We start from the raw sequence: 17,470 nt of genomic DNA, 5'->3' as shown, positions 1-17,470 counted from the left end.
AGGCATCGTGTCGTTGCAGCAACCGGCCCTCGGCTCCTGCAAGGTACCTGTCGGAAGGGGCTTGTGCTGATGGCTCAGTTGCAGGCAGTGCCAGCAAAACCTTCATCCCCGTTTTGTGAGAGGGATAGCGCTCTTCAACGAATATCACGGAAAGCAGCGGATGCCTTTTGGTGATGGTGCTTGAAATGTGAGCTGAGCCCGAACTGCTCGAGTCAATCTCGTCGGCTGTCTTACGCGGGGTGTTTTCCGTGGCTCTGTTTAAAAAAGTGTTTGCGGATCAGGTTGCATGGTCACATCTCAAGCGTTAAACTGAAATCATGGACAACTCCTAATGGACAACTCCTGAAGTGCTGTATGTTAATGCTGGTATAAATAGATCTATAAACATAAAACAGTCCCAGCTGCCAAAAAATTTCATATAAAATGCCTGTATTTTTTAAATAGCGTAATAAGGTAGTTCAGTCGATTAAGCTGCATATGCACGAAAAGCTCTTAAGCTTGAACGTGCAGTTGGTACAGGTGGAAAACCTGCCAGCCCAGCCGTCACGCTTCTGCCAGGCACCTTGGCCTGGGTCTGGGGACTGCAGCCGTGGGCAGGACGGGCAGAAGAAATCCAGCCGTTGAGAAGTTTCTCTCTTCATCTTCCTTCCTACAGAAGGTGGCAGACCAGGGCAGCGTGGTGCGATGGTTGGGTTACCCATGCCTACCCAGATTTTAATCCCAGCTCTCTCTCTCAGCAACTGTTCTGCTTGTGAGTCTCCTTGGGCTTCTCCGCTTGGGAAGGCAATGTCCCTCCAGCTGGCCGGCTCGTTGCTGCCAATGCTGCCGGTGCTGAGTGCTTCTGTTTTCAGCTGAGAATTGCACATGCTACAAGCAAGTGAGGCACTTTTTGGGAAGAAAATCTCCTTTTCCTTGCAGGGTATCTCCTGATGGAGGACGTGCATGGACGTCTTTGCCCTTCCTCGGTGAAGCTCTGCAGCAGAAATCTGTCTGTCTCTTCTTTTCAGCCCTTGCTTTTCTGGTTTTGCTTTCAAGAGACTGGTTTCGGTCGTTGGTCTGAAATTAGAAAGAGTCTTGGCAGAGTTTGGGCTTGTCTTCTGCGGTTTCATCTGACCTGGCTAGCACTGCTCAGAACATGGCTCCTGGGTTTGGAAATCATTTTCTCATACTAATCTTCTTCTCCCTGCAAATTTGCACTGATGGTGAAATTTCACTGCAACCCGATAACATCCTCGATGGTTTAATTGGAGACATGAGCGTGCTGGCAGAAAGACAGAGGACCCTTATGTGTATCTGTTTTCTGTGGCTTCGGTTGTATGTGCCCTATGCGGGACCGAGAGGGAACGATTCCTCGAGGGGAGATTGGGCATCTGATAGACACAACGCAGATGTTTTGATAACATCTCAGCTTCATAGTAATCTCATAGAGTTCCTCCTTTCTTTCACAGCTGTTTAAACCGATGCTGGAAGGAGTGGCAATAAACCAAGTTCACCTCTGTCTAACTACAAAGATCCCCCATGTCTTGATGTCTGATCTGAAAGACGATGAGGATTCCTGTTAATGGACCACTGTTCTCCTGGCCACAGCTTAACGCCTCTCCCTTAGAGACCAGAAATCAAATATGCCTGGTTTTAAAAGATCTCTGGGCAGCTACAGCTCTGGGTGTGGAGGAGTTTGAGCTTTTAGCACTGCAATTGCTGGTTTTATGCAGCTGCAGAAGTGCGTTGGGGTTCCTCTGAAATGCCGGACGCCAGTCCTTTGCAGCAGCAGAGATGCTCTCTGCTGTATTGCAACATCCAGCATGAGACTAGATTTAAGGAAGAAATTGTTTACGATGAGGGTGGTGAAACACTGGCAGAGGTTGCCCAGAGAGGTGGTAGATGCCCCATCCCTGGACAGATTCCAGGTCAGGTTGGACAGGGCTCTGAGCAACCTCATTTGGTTGAAGATGTCCCTGCCCACGGCAGGGGGGCTGGACTAGATGGCCTTTAAAAGGTCCCTTCCAACCCAAACCTTTCTATGATTCTATGATCTGCACAGCATCAGTGTCCTGTTCCTTCACCTCAAAAACAAAACACTGGTTACAACGCTGGTTTGATTTTTTTTTTTTATTTTATTTTCACATGTTCACTACAGATAACGCTCCAGCAGCGAATGCAGAGCTGAGCTACAGGTCCCTCCTTACGACCTGGCTGCGATTGCCTTGGGGTGGGCATCGCGTTGGTGGACCTTGTGTGGCGAGATGGGTTAACAGGAGGAGTTTCAGCTGCCAGGCTGGAATTAAAAAGCACCTTTCTGGAAGCAGATAAAGGTAACGCCACACTGGTTGTAAGGGCAATCGGGGCAGCGCGCAAGCGCAGCCCCTCTCCTGGCGATCAGAAATGCAGGACTGTGCTTCTGGCTACAAGATGTTTGGTTTGAAGAGCAGGATCACGACTCTCCCTTGGTGACGGGCGGTTCCTCCCCTCTCGCGGGTTGTGTTGGCTGTTCAGGCAGGACACCTTCAGTTCCCGTGCGAGAGAAGGACAAAAGCAACAGGATGGTGGTTTCCTGCGGTCCGGGAACCCTTTGTTTAAAACAGCATTGGCAGGTTGAAGGATAGCTGGGGATCTCTGAAAACATTCCTTATTTTCTGTTTCTTAGTCACATTTGTAACAAAAAAAAGAATTGAATTCATTTGTTTCAAAAAAAGGTTAATTTATTTCATGTATCTTGAGATGGCCTTCAAAGGAAAGAGTGACCTATAGATTCTGTAGGGCTTCTCCAGCCGTTGATGTCTGTCACCTCTGCCTTTTTTCCTGTCATTAGCACTGTTTTGTAACAGGTCTTTGCAACCCAATTAATTACAAGCTCTGCAGTTGCTGGGCTCTACCAGCAACTCTTAATAAAAAAAATCTAGCTGGATATTTCTCTCCTCGGATGCTTGCCAAACCACGAACCATCAGCAAGGTTTAAGCGCGTTCCCATCAGCTGAAACCATAGGCTTGATGCTGGAGTGAAAAATGAGTATCGCGGTTGCGAAGAGCTGGTCATGCGCGTGTGGAGCGACCGCTAAACGAGGAGATCCAGCTGCATGTGGATAAAGGGCAAGAGGCACCGAGATGTTCTGCTTCATAGATCTTCTGTGGAAGGGGTTCTTAATGGTCATGTAACATCACACGCGTTTCCACTTCCCAGCTGCATTTGCTAGAAGAGCGTGTGCCAACGGGCTAGGCTGAGTTTTTAGGCTGGTCTTGCCTAACCAGATATACTGGATGGGCCGCCTAGATTTTTCAGTGTATTATTTGCAATATAAGCCACAGTATTTCAGGAAAGCGTGGAAATCCTTCCTAGCGTCGCAGACGGTGAGGAAGAGACAAAGACTGTTCGGAGCATTGGGCAGCTGAAAACTCGTGCTTGCAACCGCAACATCTTCTCTTTTAATTCCCACTTGAGCTTAAGCACATTCAACCATGGTCCTGTTGTGCCTTTTTATCACCTACCTAGTCTAGTTTTAACATCTAGCCTTTGGATTTCATACTCATCATCTACCGGATGGAGCCCTCCTTTTACAGATGGCCTTTCTCAGAGCCTGAGCACTGACATACAGCAAGTGCAGCTCCACAACCTGCAGCAGCAGTCTTTACCTTTGCCTCCACGCGTATCTTTAATAACCTTTTCCCCTGCGCTAGCAGGAAATGCTCTCATGCTGGAGTAGGCGGAGGGCCCCGGTTGGCTTGGCTCCGGCTTGTTTTTACAGCGATAACTTTGTCAACAGCGCGTAGTGTGACAACACGAAGCGGTTGTTTGGCTACCCCTTCGTCCACGGAGGAGACTTGCTAAATTGGGGTAGGATTTGTCCTGGGTGAGAAGTCCAAGATGCTGTCAGCTTTGCTGGGAACTGCAGACGACCGAAGAGGGAAGCTGTAATCCTCCCTGCCCTGACATTAGCCAGATATCAGGCACTGGAGTACGTGGGCTGATTAGCGTGGGCTTGCTCTGTGCAGCAAAACTTCCAGCGTTAATGAAAAGCGTTCCTGCCTCGAGTGAGTATTTGTCAAGTTGGGGACCAGCAGAGCAGCATTTTTCATGCTCTTTGGCTGAGCATCTCTGAACCTCCGCCTCTGCTGTGATTTTCAGCATAAGATGAACAAGTAAACCAGATACCATCGGCCCTTCCCTACCTGCCAAAGCAAAGGAGACCCAAGGCTTTTCATCATTTTCATTAAAGGGTTGTCAAGCACTGGAACAGGCTGCCTGGGGAAGTGGTTGAGTCACCGTCCCTGGAGGTATTTAAAAGACGTGTAGATGTGGTGCTTAGGGACATGGTTTAGTGGTGGACTTGGCAGTGCTAGGTTTATGGTTGGACTTGATGATCTTAGGGGTCTTTTCCAACCTAAGAAATTCTATGATCTACCTTCTTCCCTGACAAAACCAATGTAAAACAGGTGGTGGCTTTAGTCTGACCCAATATCCCTGACCTTCATTTTGGTACTGGTGTAGTTTGTGAGAGAGGAGTGAATCAGAGGCTCCATCACCGAAGCAGAGGAGGAAAGGGAGAGCATGGAGTCTCCAAGGGGAATTCTTAATTACTTGACTGGGGCAAATGCTTCCCAGTGACTGGAAGCCAGAGGGACGGATGGATGGATGAAGGGATGGAGGTGACCGGCTCCTCATGTGGCTGGGAGGAAAAGAGGCTGCAGGTGCCCTGCAAACCCCACCTCTGACCTCGATCGCTGCACTGGGGCCCGTGGCCGCGGTCTCCCAGGTGGTTGAGTGTGTGGGCACACACAAGGGAGAGGAAGCTCAGCGTTTCCTCAAAGCAAATAAAGGTCTAATCTCATTGCCAGCTTCACAACAAACTGGTTAGAGAATTATGGGGGAGAGAGGGGAGATCTGGGTTTCTGAAGGAAGATTGATTGATTTATTTATTTATTTAAAGACTCCAGTCTCGTGACTTTCCATTGGAGGAACTAAATTTCACCTTCCTTTTCTCCAAGTATCTTCCCCATCCAGCTAACCATAAGAAGCTGTAGAGTCTTCATGAGAAAGATTTAGGAGGAAATCTCAGGGAACGTGACATTAATTGGGGAGAACACCAAGGTTGCAGGTAATAACGTTAGCACCTAGCTCATAGAAGCTTTAGCAAAAGCATTTATTTAGAGAAGGTGTGTATTTGCATCTGATTCTTGTCTTCTATTTTGGAATGACTTTAAAATCCAGAACAGGACTTGTACCTGGGATTTAAACTTCCACTTTGCATCCCCTTGGTAGGGTACCTTTTCTCATCCCCCTGTGATGGTATTACCCCTTCTGCAGAGGTGAGCTCGTGCTGCCGGCTCTGCCCGGCCCATGGGTGCTGCTCCGTGGTTGCAGTGAGCAATGGGCAGCAGAAGAGGATCAGCTCTCACCCCAGAGTGCTTGGGATGGAGCATGAAAAACGAATGGAGATCTCCAGCTTTCTGGTCCAGCCTCCCTTCTTCTGCCTGCATCCGGGCTGTGGAGAAAAGGGGATGGATGGAAAGACAGGTACAAGTTGCCTGCAGCCCCTGAACAGGGGCAGGGCTGCGGCCACGTGCCCAAAAAGGAAGGTGTAAATTATCCCTCCTGCTCCTACGCAGCTCTCCTCTTGCATCCCATGCTCCGCATGAATTCCTGTGTGTCTTTAGCCCAAAGCCGGGGAGCAAGAGCTTGTCTTCACCTGTGCATGCTGAGTTTCTGGGAGGATGGGAATCCTGACTGTGCCTGGGACTTTGGGTCCCAGAATGACACAAGTGGCAGTGATTTAGGCGTGCACTAATAGAAGGATTTAGCCTCCCAACGCATCTGACTCGTCCTGAGCTCTTTGGGCAGCCTCTAACGAAGCATCCCCAGCCAAGGAAGCCCCGTGCAAAATGGAAGAAGGCGCTGGGGAGAGGAGGAGGGGGCTCATCTCCAAGATGCAGTAGGTTCGTTCAGTCTTAGCTGTTGTATTTGCACAGGGAAAAATATAAATCAAAGCTGCGCTGGTCTATATCTGGCCAATTTCAGTCTGGAGTTCCTGACAGGTGACCCCAGGGTACGGTTGCATGTTCTCAGTGCTTATTTTTGACATCGTAATCCAAATTGACATTCAGTGCTTGAATATACAATAAGTTCATTACAGCTAAACCCTCCGGCTCAGGGATTTCCTGTTGGTAAGTCTCGGAAAAATCAGGATTCCCAGTGGTATCGGGCTGAAAATGTTTGCAGATAAAATTCAAGTTAGCAAGTTATGCCAAAATGTTTTTGGAGCTGAAGCGGAGCTGTATTTTCTGTCCAGCACAGTGATGCCTTATCCGCCCTTGTTGCCTGGGACCGGAGGCGGAGGCCCCTGCCCTGCACAGCTCCCAAACAAGGTCTTGGTGCTGCTCTCCAGGGGAGCTCATTAAAAAGCAGCGGATGAATCCACAATCCTGTGGCTAAACACGTTTCTTGAGTGTGTTTTTGGAACCTAAAATTGCCTCTTATCCCACTTTCTAAAGAGCAAGAGAAAAATCTGCACAGCATCTTACCAAAACAGCCTGCGATCAGCCACGATGAACTCCACAAGCAGATAAGACTTTAGATATCCCCATTACCTCCATGAGTGGGACCTTCCCATGTCTACATGAGGGTTGCAACACAGTGGGGTTACTACTCAAGCCCTTGACCTGCCGGTTAATAAGCTGTTATGATGAGGTGTGAACTTGGCCTGGGACTTTTCCATGCCCATCTGGCACATGGACAGCATCTCTTCCGTTTCCACCTCCTCCCCTCGATGAAACTGATACCTTATAAAAACAGATACGGCTCTCTCCGTCCGATGGGTCTCAGCTGGGATTTTCAAACTACCAGTGGAATTTGAAGCTGGTTTTCTAATAAGACGAGGAGAAAACGTTGCTGTGTCCCAAAGGGGAAATCTGAAGTAGCTTCGCTGAGTGGTGGAAGAAGAGCTGAAAGGTCCCCCATCACAGGCGGAGCAAGAGCCAGAGGTGATGATGTTACAAATAAAAAAGATGCATCTCTTGCAAAGCATCAACAAGATGGGATGCAAAGAAGAGAGCAGGAAAGGTCTCATTTCTCCACATCCACTGCCTTCTGGCAAGAAGAAATGCATGCGCACGTGGCATATGGTATGTTTTAGGAAAATTTCAGACCTGTAGAAGTAGAAAATACTAGAGGAGAAAATCCAAGGACATAGTAATCCCCGCTACTGGATAGTTTGAGAACAGGCAAAGACATATAGAGTAACCAGGACTGGAAAGGCCAGCTTTGAAGTTTGATTTGAGGTTGGCCAGGGTTTTCTCAGGAGAGTTTTTAATATCTTCGAAGATGGAGGTCCCACAGCCTGGACCCCTGTTCCAGCATTTGACCACCTTCATGGGGAAAAGTATTTCCTAATGGGAATTTCTTATGTTCTAACTTGGGCTGTTGAGTGACTTCCCATCGCTGAGCATCTCCCAGAAGAGGCCGTCTCTCTCTCATCTCCGCACCATCCCAGTTGGGAGTTGCAGTGATAAAATCCCCTTTTGCCTTCTACTCTCATTGCACACCCAGCTCTCAGCCCCTCCTTGCATGCCCTGAGCTCCAGCCCCAACCACCTTGGTGGCTTCACTGGGTTCTGTCACTATCTGCCTGGTACTGGGGAGCCCAAACTGGTCCCAGTACATTTTGACAAGTGCTAAATGGAGAGGGAGAATCAATTCCCTGGCCCTGCTGGCTCCAATCCTGCCAGCATGGTTGGTCCTCATTGTCCCAGGTCCTTTCCCCAAAAGCTGTTCTCCAGGCCATCAGACCCTAGCCTGTGCTACACCATCCCTGAGAGCTGTCCCATACCAATGCGATCCTGCCTCAGCAACCGAGGGTGGTCTACACAGGCTCCTGAACTCCTTTCCAGCTCCGTGTTTTTGTTCATCCAAATCACACATATCCGTAATTCCCTAAGAATTCAATAAAAAGCTTGGGGAAAGGTTGCTATTCTTTCCTCCCCCGGTGGTTTTTAAATTTTACACATCTTAAACCCAATTAATTTGCTAGTCACTGGAAGCGTAGCATCCTATATGGCTCCTGTGAGAAGAACACGTGATAAAAGTAGGATTATCACTTGCAAGAGCAGCGCAATGGCACAAGAACAAATATGGTAACGTTTCCTTCTGAAGCGTGGGACCTTCCGTGGAGGATCAGCCATGAGCTCTGCAAAGCAAGCTATTAACCACTGGACTGGAAAACAATTCCTCGCTGTGGTCTGCTGTCTGCTTCTCTTGATAGCTTTTTGTTATGACAAATGACACACGATTGCTTTTCCTACAGGCTTGTGTTTGTGTTGCAAAGGTGTCTAGAAGCTGAGGGGAGAGCCTCGTTCTTCCAGGGGCTGCCTGGTCACCTAGAAGGGGATGGAGCTCTTCCTGGTGGCCCCATCTAGCCTTCCCCTAGGATTTGGGGAGCAGAGGCTGCTGTGGGGTTTGGCAAGGGATGAATCCATAGGCGAGAGAGTTCTGCAAAGTTTGCTCTTTAAAAATGCCCTAAAGGAAGGAACAGAAACCTGCTCAACCTAGAGGCATGGACCCTCCCGGTCCAGACTATTTCTGATGACTCAGAATAGATCTAGGTCTTAAAATGTCACATTTCTAGGACTCGTACATTCCCAAATTGTTCCTTCTCCCTGCCCTTGTGTCCTTCCCCAGCCATGTGAGGGGAAGAGGCTGCCGCTGTCAGGAAAGGAGCACCAGACTGCTGGTCCCCATAGCTTGGTGTGGTGTCCAGTTGCTATTGCAGCTATTGCTTTTGCTGGACCCTCTGTCCTCATCCGAGGTGGGACTGTGGAGGTTCCTCCTGGGTGACGCTCACTGCCCGAGGAGTTGCTGCTCATCTCTGAGGAGGGGGTGAGTTGAGTTGGGGGTCTGGTGTGCCAGAGGGTGGCAATGATCCAGGTGCTGGGTCCCTCCCTGTCTTGCACCTCTCAGCCTAGGTGGAAAGCAAGCTGTTGAGGTTAGCTGCAACCTTGCAGGGTTTTTGGTTCTGGGGAGCTGGAGCATCCCTCTCACATAACCAGCACGTTGCCCTTACTGGCTGCCTTCCCTATGGCTATAGGGGCGAAAAAATAAGGGTAAGGGTCCTCCCTGTTATGTTCCTCAGCAAAATGCTTGGAGCCCTTTGCAGGGCAGAGCTCTTCCCAACAGGATCAGCCAGGCTTTCTGCTTATATGCACCCTACACTAACATCTCCACCTTTCTGAGGACCACCATCCCTGTACCTTGGGGAATCCAGGTCCTACTTTTCATCTGAGGGGTGCCTTCGTGCACTCAGCTATAAGTTAAACCCTGACCCTGGGGAAGTCAGAGCCAAGGACACTGGCTGGTGCCACACTGCTCAGGTGACAGGCTGTGGGGAGAGGGATGGGTTGGAAACAGGAATTTGGTTCAGCTCCATCGTGTTTCCATCGGGTCTCAGTTTATAAATAGTTCGGGTCAACCGCGTGTCTCTTATTTTGACACTTTTGCGAGGCTGAAGACGCTTTGGGTTTTATACTTAGAAACTTTCCTTTCCTGGCTGCCCCCGTCTCCCTGCCTGCCAGGAAAGTCCAGCACAAGAGTCAAAAAGGTGCTTGTCTGGATTAACCAGGAGCCTGCCACAGCCAGCGCTGAGCTTTGCCCAGGGCACGGCCTGGATGGTACTGAGGAGCCGATAAAGCAACGTGGGTCCTGGGTGCCGAGCTGCTCTCCGGGCTGGTTCCCAAATGAGGGAGAGGATGGGAGTGGGGTTTCTCCCCCATCCTCAGCAGTGGGGAAGCAAGCTGGGAAGTCAGGTAGGAGTGGTGCTTGCAAAGGATAGTTAAACGTATGGAAATTATTAGCTGCAAAGTCACCAAAGCATGCAGAACTATCTGCTTTTGCTGAAAAGAAATGATTTTTGCCTTCTGTCCTTGTGCGTTTCTCTGCTGAGCAGACAGGCATTGCAATGCCCACCTGGCTGGCTGGCGGCTGCGTGACCAGAGGCTGGGGCTGGGGAGTGATATTTGCTCCAAGAGCTCTCTTCCAGCGGGATTTGGGGTGGTGGGCAACTGATGTGCTTTTTGCCATTGGCTGGGTGAAACGAGCATCACGGCAGCCATCTCCCGAGGATGGGTGAGGACAGTGAGGCTGGAGGGAAAGAGCTTGCTTGCAGAGATGTTTGCACTGCAGATTTAACTGGTTCCTCTGGGCTCCAGTTAGAGCCAACGAAGAGAAGTGAGAATCGGGTCCCGTTCTTGGGATGCCTGCTTTGGGATGTAGCTTTGTTTTTCCTGATCAGCCATAGAAAGAGCTTGGGAGGAGCAGCACCTACAGAGCCATTCCTGCAGAGCTGCATCCCTAGCCAGACCTACAGGTCGCACTTTTCCTAGTTTTTCCTTCTTTCTGCAGGATTACTGTGACTTCACAACTCAGATGGCTCCCCCAAACCAGCCTCCAAATCCCGATGCAGGCAATGGACAGGCAGAACCTGGGAGACAGGGTCTGATAGCTCGTACGCTTACCTCCAACAGTGATGCCTTTGATTTCTTATTCTGAATGGCACGAGAGCTAGAAACATTGGAAATACTTCATAGTTTTTGGGTTGTACATACCACTCATTTGCATGTGGAATGAAGCTTCTTGCAAGTGCTGAAGTACAAGTGAGAACGCAAGCTGGAACACGCCTGGAAGCCCAGAGGCTGAAGCATCCTCTCCACAAATTACAGTAGATGAAGTAATTTTGTTGAGTTGCGGGTTCTAATTCTTCTGTTAATTGCACAATGGTTGGCTGTGATTTCTCACCACCATCCAAGTCCTCCCAGAAATTAGTCTGTTTGCTGCTGGTGGTGATGGGGAAAGAGAGATGCCACATTGCTTTCCTCAAACCAGGTAGTGCAGCAGGATCAGCTTCAGGTTTTTTTCAAGCCCAACACATCTGAAGGGTTTAGGTCAGGGATCTGCAATCTACAACATGGCCCTCGAAGGTGAAACATGGGAGATTTGCAATGACTTGCTGGGAACCTCCAGAACTTCATAGGGGAACAGGCCTCTGGTGCTTGGATCCCTCTGAGGTCTGAACACCAAGAAGCTGGGATCTCCTGATCAGAGAGGTCTGAGCTGAGCCGCAATCAGCTAATGTCCTCCAGTTCCTTTTTTTTTTTCTCGGTGTGTTGAGTTTCGGACGTGGCAGGAGAAAGTGTGGTCTGACACAGTGCTCCTGAAAGCCTGCTGAGCTGTTGTGTGGGCAGAGCATGGCTGTCCCTCGTTGAGCAGTACATCAGTCCACAGCTGCTGCAGGGAGAAGGTGGGGGAAGAGGAAAAGAGAGACTCCTGTCAGTGAGATCCTCTTCCTACCCTTTCTGGTGTTGGAAATGAATGCAACCTTTGAGTTGCAATTCATCCCGGGCTCAAGTTAATTAGTCTGGATAGGTGCCGAGGTTGACAAATTTATGTTGTTGGCTTGTTCCAGGCTTGTTTCTGTTCATTGTGCTGTTTAGAGGCAGCGCGTGATCATCTCGGCTGAGCACAAGGTTGCATGATTCAGTGTTTCATGCTTGCTAATCACAGGCATCTCTAAAATCTGCCTGGCTTATTCAGCCAAAACGAGGATGGTGGGACAGCGAGATCGAGTCTTTTTCTTACAGTAGTTATCTACCCAGTCCCATCTTCAAGGTTGTTGCAAGGACAGTCATAGCGCTGGTGGTCTGCTGAAACTCCCTCCAGCTCATTGACTCTCATCTGCGATGAGCGGGGAGTCCCAAAGCAGAGATCGTCCTGGCTTTGTTAAAACCAGAATCCAGCCTGGCTCCTCAGCAAAGTGATGTGTTGGTCAGAAAACTTCTAGAGGGCTTTACTGGAACTGGTAGATGGAGTTTTTTCCTGAGTGCCTCATGTCTTTCATCCAGTGCAAAGGTTATATCCAGTTTGGTTTCAGCCGTGTGGAGACTTTGACATAGATGAGCAGAGTAAAAGCAACCCCTGCCCCAAAGACCTTGAAGTTTAAATGTGAAAAAAGAAAGAGAAAGAGGATGCAGGTGACTGAGGAAATGATGAAACAGAGTAAATTAACGAGAAGGAAAGTGTTCTCTGTACTTCAGATCCTTTATCAAATCCTTCGCAAGTATCTCGATGAATGAGGGTTTTTGCAGCCCTGGCTCTGCCGTTGGGGGTTACCCTTGAGTACAGGCACTGGAACAGCCCTGGGATTGTTCTCCTCATTTCTGTTTAAAAATCAGAGATCCTCGTGTCTCCTGCGATATCAATCTGTCAGGCTGCAGAGATTATTAGGACATTAAAATCGTGCATGGAGCACTTGCAACCTTGGCTCTTTATTATTATTACTCTGCACGCAGGAAGAATTTAGGAATTAAAGAGGATAACGTTACTGAACAACCTGGGAACAGTGGAACAAGCTGGTTGAACAGTAGATTTAGCCACAGCGTGTGTGGTAGAGCCGTATATCTTTCCTTGCCTTCATAGCTTGGGGCTAGGAGGTATGGGGTGATCTGCTGGTTTGGGACACACTTTGCGGTGGAGGTCACAGCTTGCTCTCTCCAAATGAAAGCAGGGAACACAGCAGCATTTTGTGTGAGAGCAAGGCTGAGCTGAACTTGCAGGATAAGGCTGAGCAACCTGATCTGACAGTGAAGCTGGTCCTGTTGCGAGCAGAGGTTGGACCACAACCTCTGGAGGTCGGACCACAACCTCTGGAGGTCCTTCCAACCTCAATTATTGTGTGATTCTGATTCTCACTACAATGATGACGGGAGCCACAAGTAATGAGCTCTGGTGCAAACATCTCAGAGGGTTATGAGAAGTGGTGCAAAGTCTACCTGGCAGCCAATAACTAGTGGTATCCCTCGGTAATCAATACTGGCATTGATAACGTTGAATGTCTTCATTGATAACCTGGATGGAGTCCACTCTCAGCAAGCTTGTGGATGGCACCAGACTGGGTAGTGGCCAATGTGCTGGAGGGCACGGCTGCTACTCAGAATAGGGTCCTGGGCGGGCTAGAGAAATGGGCTGACAGGAACCTGATGAAGTTCAAATAGAGCATGTGTGAGTTCTTACATCTCACAACCCCATGAAACACTAGGGACGGGGGGGCTAAACCCTGGGAGACAGCCCTGGAGGAAAGGAAGGACAAGGCTCTGTCCTCATCATCATCTTGTGCGGATAGCTGAGCACTGCAGACTCTTCCTGCCACAAAGAAGAAGTGCAGTTCCTCAGGTAGAAGTTTGAAGGCTGTCCTGGATAAAATACCAAGAAATGTGCCATGAGGAGCGCAGCCAAGGAGAACAGGGCTTTTGCCATCTGTTCAGCATGTCCTGGAGCTTTCCCCAAGAATTATGTCTTCCAACCCCTGCTCTTCCACCCACAAAAATAACAAAATGATGCACTTAGCGAAGAGAGGGGGCTCTCCACCCAACGTGTTGATCTTTGCCTGTGATTATTCCTCTTAAATGATGAAGGAAGAAGCCAAAGCTTGGTGGACACTTGCAAGTCCTGCATTTGTATTTGTGTTCTGCCTCAGAGGTCTCCTTTATTAACTCTCCCCATAGAGGGGTGTCTGTAGGAGTTCTTCTCAGGGGCGTTGTGGTCCAGATCCATCAGAAAGGTGTCAAAGCATGGACGTATTCCAGGGATGTGGGTGCTCACACTCAAACAACCGTGGTGGGGCAGAGCATGTTATATCCAAAACCAGGATAAACACATGCATCTGGGTCGCTGCTAACCTTCAGAGGCGGCTGGGGTGTTCTCCAGCCTTCACTGCACTGCCGAGATGCTGCTGAGGGGTCGGCTGGAGATGTTGTGTTGCTGAAACGCCCAGGTTACCTTCCCGGTGCCAGTCAAAATAAAGAGCTTGGCTTCTTTTCTGCGTTGGCTGCTGGCACTGAGACCTCCCTGGGGACGGCGCTGGAAGGGCCAGCGTGCAACTGTCCACTGATGACGGGCCTGGTGAACACCTCTTCAGGCTGAAGAAGTGAAAAATGACAGTAATTTCCTGCCCACTCCAACCAAGCAGAAACATTCTCCCGTGAAGTTTTATGAGGCTGCAGAACCTGGAAATGTATGAAAGGCAGAAAGGACTGATCAGCAGAGAGGGAAAAACTGATTGAAAGGAAATTAATGTTGTTGAAACCTTGTGGAAATTTAGAAACTCCTCTGAAGACCCAGGGCCTGATTCCGACCCAACCCAGCGAGGTGGCAAAACCTCACCGAAAGCAGCGCTGCTGGTTTGCAGAGTTCCTCACAGAGACTTCAAGATGCTAAAAGTGTGCAGGAACGGATACAAAGCGTGGACACGAAGTCAATGGGTGCTTAGAGGCTGGCGTTTCCCTGCCTTGATGCTAGAAAGGATCTATCATAGATATCATGAGTTTTGTGTCCATGGGGGCTCCCTACGCCCTGCTCTTTGGTGAGTCCTTCAGGGGATGGCATAGGAAGGGATGTCTCACCCAGCCCCAGGGCGCATGCACTTACAGGCACGTATTTTCAGATGTCCTGGCTCCAACCCAGAGGTTGAGGCGCATGCGGGGACACCTCCAAGTCCTGGCTCCTTCTTACACCTTCCATCCCCAGCAGCCAAAGGCGATGGCTTTCCAGGGGCTGGGTCTTTTTCCAGCCATTCAAGGCATCAGGTCCCAGCTTTTCCAACGCCAGCCCCCTTCCAGAGCCCTGTGCCCATGTTGCAGACCCAGGAACAGGAGGTCTTCGTTTGGTGTGGCCTTGAGGCACCAGCTGCTTCCCATGGGCTGGACAGGACAGGCTGAAGCAGCAGCCTCTGTGCAAGAGCCACTGGAGAAACACCCGCTCCGGGGGATGGCCCTGATGCATCCTTGTTCTGCTCTTGCGCCGTGAGGGATTTCATTGATGCTGGGGAGTCCAAGGCAGAGAGGCAAGGGAGAATGTAAATGTGAAAAAAAATTACAAAATTGAAAAAAAAAAAAAAAAAGAAATACTCTAATTTGCATATAGGTTTTGGTATTCGTTGCATTCAACTCACGAAAATGCTGGAAAATATAACTGCACTGAGTGCGGTCACGCGATTTCTGTGAAGTCTTGAAAGAGTGTCTTTTAGAAATAACCGCCTTTTTTTCTTTAATGTTTCACTTGAAAATTACTGAGTTCTGATAGAAAAATAATGCTTTTTGAAGGATCCAGGTTGAGCTATGGGGAGAATACAGACATGATTTTCCAAACAGAGGGCAGCCTGGGCTTTTTGCAGTCCCACAGCAAGTTTTATATATGAACTCATTACTAGCCTTGTTGTTAACCTTACTGTTGCTATTTCATAGATAATATCCCTATGTCATGAATACCTTTCCCCTCTGGATCTCCAAATACGTTTGAGACAAAGGCAGGTTTATTATCTCTGCTTTAGAGATGAAGAAAACAAGACATAGAGATGGGATTGGTCTGGCATAATAGAGTTTTTTACACCTGAACTAATTGCTTGAGACTCCCTTTATTGTTGCTGGAGTCAAACAGACACTTCTATTCATTTCATCCTAATATAGATGATTAAAATAGGTCAGGTGACCGGCTTCAACGTATTTATGCAGTGTTCGTGATGGGCACCTAAGGGGAGAGGAGGAGGGGAGTAGAGACAGCCATGCATCTATACGAGTATTTTTTATCTTTAACTACACATGCAAGATATAAATATCTAAATACTCACAGGCTCTTTCCTGTACTAGTATGTGATGATGGATGGATAGATAACCTTTCTTCACAAAAATATACATAGTTAAGGGTAAATTTTTCATTGTCATCTCCAGCTTGTGTTTAACAATTTCTTTTCCACATTTTTTTTTTTTTCCCTTGGAATATTGTTGTGGGTGGAGAGATCTGACCTGTGTCTAACATAATATTCTTGGATGGGTTTTTTGAGTAATGGCACTGTTATTGTACAACCTCCAGCAAGAACAATTTGCAAAGTGTTGCAAACTTTTCAAAATGACCTGACAACAGCTCTCCAACCAAAGTGGTTTTGCAGGGATCTGTTCCAGCATCGCAGGGCTTGGAAAGAGGGAGGCAAAAAAGGCATCGGAGGTCTACCCTTCACTTCAGGTTTGTAATGTTGGTAAAGGGGCTTGAGGTCTCACGCTGCAAACTCCATGTAGAGGAGTCATTGCCTTTGGGGCAAGAGAAGCTCCGTGTGCTGAATGCTGCTGGAATAGCCTAAACCTGGACTTACAGGGTCACCTTTATGATTATCTCAGAGGGTTTCTCTTCACCCATGGCCATCTACTACATGAGTGCAGAGTAGGGGTGTGAACACGGAGCCAGCAGGCTTGTGCTCAGACCCTGCAGGGACCCTACAAATAAGGAGATGGTCACATGAATGTAGATGTTGATGCCTCCCTTGTGGACACATCATTCCCCTGGGCTACCAGCCAGCCCTGCCACCAGGGCTTTACCCCAGTCTACTTTCTTCAGCTCATGGTAAAATACAGGTCCAATTCCCATGGAATTAGGGAGAAACTGTACCTAGGAGGGACCTCGATGAAAGCTGCTGCTGTAGGAACCGAAGTCTTCATGATGTAGTATGGGCTGGTCTGATGCATCCAGAAGCCCCGGTGTTATTTTTGTTATCTAAGAATTTTAGAAATTATTTTCTTCCTCCCTGTGGGGTTTGCATCCCCCGAGGGGCTGAAGGGAGAAGGTGAATGTTCACAACCAGGCTTTAAATCTGCCGAAAGCCAATTGTCTGCCAAGATTTATTGCACGAGCCTGTGGCAGACAGGTCTAATGTGGGACTCCCGTGCCGTCACACCAATACTCACAGCGACGAGAGAAATAGGATACAGCATCTGGGTCAGATGGACTGGGACTCTAACATTATATTAAGGTGCTTTGATGGTTATTGAAGGATTTAAGAGGGGGTTTGCTGTGTGGGTGGGATGAGGAGACTGTGGGGGAGCAGGAGAGCAGGTTCATGGTGTGGAGAAACCTCCAGAGGCGTGGTGGGACCCAGAGTGGCAGGACCACTGATGGCACGCTGCAAATACCTGTGGGGTGATGACGGATGGATTTGCTATCTGTAATGAAGCAGTGACTGAAAGCATCAGTCGGGGACCCGTGCCTGCGTGTGCTAGGCGCTGTACAAACACCCTCCGGTGTGTGCCACAGCTCTCGGGCCCCGAGGGAGGTCAGCATCTTTCCCCTGGTGCCGATGGATGCTGTGGATCCCTCACTGTGCAGGTTAGGAGGATCTGGTCACCTCTCCCACCTCACCCTTTCCAGTGGCAAGCATCTCTCTTCAGTGTGACAAGTGTGGGGGGTCTCAGCCAGACTCTGCGGTCGGAGTGCCAGGCGCTGCGCAAACACCGCAAAGCCGAGACAACCGTAATGAGGGAAAAAGGCTGCCTTATTAATTGCAGATAGGGAACCAAGGGCAAGGACGAAGCAAGCCGTCTGGGCTGGCAGACTAGATGGTTGGAAATCTCCCCAGATTGCCTGAATCCTCTTAACCATGTTTTAACTGTGGGAC

The sequence above is a fragment of the Calonectris borealis genome, chromosome 1, assembly GCF_964195595.1.
Source record: "Calonectris borealis chromosome 1, bCalBor7.hap1.2, whole genome shotgun sequence".
Classification (NCBI taxonomy): domain Eukaryota; kingdom Metazoa; phylum Chordata; class Aves; order Procellariiformes; family Procellariidae; genus Calonectris; species Calonectris borealis.
Note: the sequence above shows the minus strand (reverse complement) of the source record.